Genomic DNA, 6,000 nt, shown 5'->3' on the forward strand with positions numbered 1-6,000 from the left:
TACGGAGACGCGACAGCATCTGAACAGGCGGAAAGGCGCCCTGTGGAAAAGAAGGGTCCCCGGAGCACACGACGGCATGGGTGGACCTTGATGACACCATGCTAGGTGGGAAAAGCCAGTCACGACACACTTGCAAGTGTTAAGTGATTCTGTTCTGGAAACATGCAGAGCGCGCCCACGCACAGGGCCCCGGGCAAAGGTCCCAGGGCCCCTCCGCTCTCTGCAGATGCGTGGCCCCGAATAAAGCTCCATCTGACCATGACCCTCACTCGGGATCCGCAGCAGTAAAAGTATGAACACGTGGATACCCTCAGGAGAGCAGCACGGTGAGACAACTCCGCTCACGGTGCCTGCGACATGCCGAAACATGGCGGTGCCACTCAAACCCGTCAACTCGAGCTGATGGCGACCCTCGTCCTGCTGATGACCCCACTGTATAGCAGCGCCAACTGAGGCAGAAGCTGGTCTGAAGAGTCCAAGGCTCACACTGCAGCAGGAGTCAAGTCAGGAGCCAGAGTCCCGTCCTGCCCAGGACCTGCCCACAGGAGGGGCCCCCGTCAGCATTCCCGCTGGTCCTTCCTCTCAGGGATATGGCAGTGCTGGGTGGCCCCGGAACCACATGCCCTCTGGGCTGTCTTTCAGGGGCCAGTGACCAGGCTCTCCGTGTCTCTGGCCAGGAACTCAGCTTCGTCTAGACGATTGGGGACTGCTTTCTGCGGGCTGCTGCATGAAATGAAGGAAACAGACTGAAAATGCTGGTCTGATCCTCCTTCATCCAGTGGAACCCACGTAGCTGCCCTTTGCCTGGGCAAGCGGAAGCCCAGTGTCCAGAACGCTGGGCGCGCGGGGCTGCAGCGAGGCTGGCAGGGGCATGGGCCCTGGGTGCACAGACCGAATTGTGCGTAGACAGAGCGAGTTTTTCACCCACCCGAGACCCACCTGGATTTGTCCCATCCATGTGTCAATCCTTTCCTGTCTAACAGCTGACACACTGAAAGCCGCCTGGGATTCCACCTGGCCATGATCTAAAAGAGAAACCAGAATTCAGAACTAGAGAGTGAAATAATGAGGTAGAGATGAGAGGATCAGGCTTAAATTCCCTTTCTTAGCTCAGTCAAAATGCAGTACCAACGTATCCCACACAGAATAAGTCCAAAATCACACGCGGTCTCACTCGGAGCTCCTGGGACGGAAGCACCAGATGACGACCCCCGCCATGCGCCTCCAGGCCACGCGGTCTCTGTGCGAACTGTCCTCGGGGGACCCTGCGCCAGGATACACTGCCTGCCCCTCCGGACACTGTGTGGGAGGCTGACCTGGGCAGCCCTGTCTTCTCTCCCTGGGCCCCGTCACCTCCCACTGGCCCCCCCCGGAGTGTAAACTTCAACCTGGCCGGCCCTTCGTCCGCAGTCCTTTTGATGGGTATGTACGCAGTCATGAGTGACAGGAGAGAAGGCCCAGCTCTGTAACCATAGAAACCTCCCCTGAAGACCTCCCTTAAGGACCTCCCTGAAACACCCATTTTGTGGTTATAAGTCACCCTAAGGCACAAAGGCCACAAATGCTGCCGGCTTACAGCTGCCACAGATGCATGCACAGAAAGTACTGCTCTAACTTGCCCATAACCTCAGCCTCCTTCTACCATCGTTATAATATCACACATGTGCCCGGAAGGTCATGAATCTAATTATAACAAGCTGAATTCTGGGTAAGCACATACACTGTAGGCAAAGGCTTATATGAAAGCCAACTGTCAATCAAAATGACCTCACATGCCAACCATCGGGCACCACTCTCAGGCCCTCCCACCATGGCCCGCTTCTGCGCTGTCACGGCCCTCCTTGCTGTAACCCGTCCCCACCTCGGAGTGAACTCTGGCTGCTTCTTTTCACCTCCCGAATTCCACAGGGCTGCAGCCTTCCTTGGCACGGCCCGTCTCCTCCTAAAAATGCATTTTCAACAAATCTTACTTTTTCTAAATCTTCCTGTAATTCTTTATTGAGTTGGCGGGGAAGAACCGAGGACCCCCTCCATGTGGCTGGGGCGACGCCGGATCTCACATCACCCCGTACGGTGGCACCTCCATCAGAATGTCCTCCATCCCTCTGGGTTGGCCGGCTGCTCTTGCTCAGAGCCCGGCACCCACCTCGCTGGACAGACTCCAATACTGTGTTTTCAGTAAGTTTTTTGAACTAGAGAAAATATTAGCAGAAGAGTACCCCAATAAATGTGTGCAGTGCGAAACCGCAGCCTTGAGCGTGGTGTCCGTCTGGCATGACAGGCTCAATGAGTGTTTCGTCACTGTCACCGGCTACTCACTTGGGTGGACGGCACCCACTTGCTGGCCTGGCAACCACGGGCTCGAGCTGCCCAGGGCCACCACCCCGGCCCCACCAGCTCTCCCTGGCCATGTAGTGAACCCTCTCCGCAGGACTGGGTGCCCTCCGCAGTCTCTGCAAACCAACTCGAGGTACAGACACCCAGGGGACACCTTGGGACTTGCTCTGTTGTCGGGACAGAACTGGGAGGGAAGAGACGTTGTCAATGTGAGCGGCCAGGATGAGCGGACGGGCCACCTGGCTGAGGGACAAGACTCCTCAAGGCCTGGCTGGCTGCGCAGCTGGCACTCGGGACCCTGCCTCCAGCCAGAAAAAGTGGCAGTAGCTCGAAGCGGGGCGCTGACTTCCTTCTCTGTTGTCGCCGTCCAGCGAGCTGATCTCGGAGGAAGGAAGGAGGCTCATGCTGCCTGGGCGTTTCGCGACCTCCCGCGTCTGTCGGACGAAAAGCCTCCTCCAGCTGTGCGCCTCACTGAAGCAGCGGCGCCAGGTGTGATTCTCCGGAAAGACAAACCAGATGCCATTTCAAGGAACCACTTTAAAAGTGGGTGCGAGTGTTTGTCAGAAGCAGGTGTTTCCTGAGCCTGGGTGACGTGTGGGCAGGACGGGAGCAAAGGAGGGTGGGTGCGTGTCCCCCGCACCAGCCGACTCTGCCAGCCGCCCTCGGCTGCTGGCCGTCTGCGTGGGGCGACGCCCCCACCCCGACCAGGCCCGGCGCCTCCCCCCACCGCAGTCGGTGGCCAGAAAACACCCCTCCGCTGGCTTAACTCAATCCCCGGGGAGCCAGACGCTGCGGCCTGTCCCACAGCCACCCTGCCCCGGGCTGGCATGGACAGGCCAGCGCACGGCGCTAAGAGGTCGCCCCGTCAGTCCTGGAGCTATGACATCCGCTAACTGCAAAGGACACAGGCCAGAGGCCCGAGCTCACGGCCCTGACGTGGTTGCTACCTCGAGAGCGGTTCCCGAGCTCGGCCGCACACTGCAGCCACATGGGAGGCCAGGCAGCGCCCGCCGTGCCGTCACGACGACCGAGGATGGACCCAGGCATCCGTCAGATAGACAGCCCCGGGTGGCTGTCGGTGTGCTGCCAAGGCCGAGCACCCACCCGGAGACCCATCTCCCACGGACCGCCACCAACACGCCCCACGGAGCGAAACGCTTCCTCTCTTTTTAGAAAAACTTTGCAGCATTTTATGGGTTGTCTCTTCGTTTGCTATATTTTAGTCAGTTCAAGGGGTTCAAGCAAACAGACAGATTAAGTCAATAACCAGAAAATAAGGAAATTCAGAGAAAGAAACCTCAGAGAGCAGAGCTGGGCACCCTCTATTGCTCCCCCGCCCCCGCCCCAACCCCAGGGACAGCAGGCCCAGTCAGGACTCCAGTGAGCTGTCTGAGGCCTGCAGGAACCCAGGGACAAGCAGGGCCCAAGGCGTGACACTTCCTCTCTCAAGGTGCTCGGGGAGAGATGTGTCCTCAAGCCAGACACCAAGACAAACTCCACGGCAAGACGCAGCAAAATGCTTTCAGCAACGCATGGCCGACTGCTGGGCCAGAGCCGCCGGTCCTGACTTCTACGTCACCGGTGGTGCCAGCATTGCTTCCTCTTTGACCCAAATTATTTGAATGCACGGTTTTAAATCTCCAACTAGTTCATTATAAAAGTTACCCCTTTGTTACTAATTCTAAAGTTTTGACTTATAAAGGACATGACTAGAAAGAGTCTACTTTTTAAACTTACTGAGGTTTCCTTGGTGGGATTGTGAACTGGTGCAGCCACTATGGAAAACATATGAAGATTCCTCAAAAATTTTTAAGAAGAGCTACCATACAACCCAGCAATCTCACTTCTAGGTATTTATCCAAGAAAACGAAAACACTAACTGCAAAAGATATCTGCACCCACGTTCACTGCAGCATTGCTCATGACAGCCGAGACGCAACACCCTAGGTGTCCATCAAAGATGAATAGGTAAAGAGAATGTAGTGGATGCAGGATGGAGTACTACTTGGCCATAAAAATAGAAGGAAATCTGTCTACGGCTATGCCACCATCGACAAGCCCGATCCTGTCTGATCTCGGAAGCTAAGCAGGGTTGGGCCTGGTTAGTACTTGGATGGGAGACCACCTGGGAAGACCAGGTGCTGTAGGCGTAAAAAAATAAAAAATTAGGGATTGTAAGCTGACAAGGTCCTTGCAATCTGTGAGGTCAACCAAGGGTCGCCTATCCTAAAAAAAAATTGAAAACATAAAAAAATAAGGAAAAAAATACACTATAGCAAAACTCTTGGTAGGTAACTGAAGCCAGGTTGAAGAAAGTTATTGCTTTAGGTTAAAAAGAAAAGATGCTGAAAATCAATGTCCAGATATCCCAGTCAAAAAGCTACAATAAGGAGAAAAAAATAAATTATAAAGATGAGAGAAGAAATAAGTGAAATAGAAAACAGGTGTTCAATTTAAAAAATGGAGAAAGCCACAGGGGTCCCATATGCCCTTGAAAATACTGACAAAGTGACTAAACCTCTAGCAACGCTGATCAAGAATAAAAGAGAGACATCAAAAATTACCAATATCAGGACTGAAAAATGCACATAACTACAGATTTTATGGACATTAAAAAGATAGTTCAAAGATATTATCAATAATTTTATGCGAAACTGTCAATTTAGATAACGTCAAGTCATTGATAAAAGAACTTAACAAACCAGATCTAAGAAGAAATAGAAAACCTGAATACTCCAATTATCTACAGTTTTAAAAATTGAATCTGGAAAAAAAATTCCCAAAAAGAAAACTCCAGGCCCAGATGACTTCACAGTTCATCCGAAACACCTAACGAAGAAATAAAACCGATGCTACACAGATTCCTGCATTTTTTAAAAGAGGGAAATGTCCTCGTTTTTGAAACCTGAATAATCTTCATATCAAAAGTGAAGCAGAAACATTTACAAAAAAGGAAAACAGGAAAATCACAGGTCAAACTCTCGTCTAAGTGTTGATCCAACATATTTGCCAAATTGATCCCTGTGGTGCGTAAAGAGAGTAATATGCATCAGGACAGAGTTTAGTGTGTTTAACCCAAGGTTGGTTTAACATTTGAGAATATAGTTCGTCACGTGTATCATAAGGGGAGAGAAATCGTATGTTGCCTTCACAGATGCGGAGAATAGATGCATTTGATTAAAATCAACACTTTCATGACAAAAACCAAAACCCTTAGAAAATCAGCCATAGACTGGATTTTCCTTAATCTGATAAATGGCTCCATATTCGATGGTGAAACGCGATCTGGAGCATTGTCACGCTGAGGCCGGCAGCGGGACGTGGGGCCCAAGGTGCCGAGCGGCCCGGCCCATGACACCAGGCACAGAAAGAGAGGGCACGGGTGAGGGGACGGGAAGGAGGGATCCCACATGATTCACAGGTGACAAGGACACACACGTCGAAACCCTGGAATCCAGGACTCTGGATCCCATTAAGAAGCGTTTACAAGAAAAAAATGAAGGTGGACGTCTGCCCGGCACCGCATGGCTGGCAGCAAAAGCTGGGCACAGATGGCACATGAAGATGTTTAAAGAAACAGAAAACACACTCTGGATTTCTATCCACATTAGTATTTGTTGTGTGTGCACGGGAAGCATGCAGGTTATGGGCAAAACTGTCCAC

The 6,000-nt window shown here is 52.2% G+C and overlaps 1 pseudogene; it reads left to right on the forward strand.

The window, feature by feature from the left end:
• Positions 1-4,368: 4,368 nt before the first annotated feature.
• On the forward strand, positions 4,369-4,487 carry LOC120581868 (uncharacterized; annotated as a pseudogene).
• The last annotated feature ends 1,513 nt before the right edge of the window (positions 4,488-6,000 follow it).

This window comes from Pteropus medius, unplaced genomic scaffold (assembly GCF_902729225.1).
Source record: "Pteropus medius unplaced genomic scaffold, Ma_sr-lr_union100, whole genome shotgun sequence".
Lineage (NCBI taxonomy): Eukaryota > Metazoa > Chordata > Mammalia > Chiroptera > Pteropodidae > Pteropus > Pteropus medius.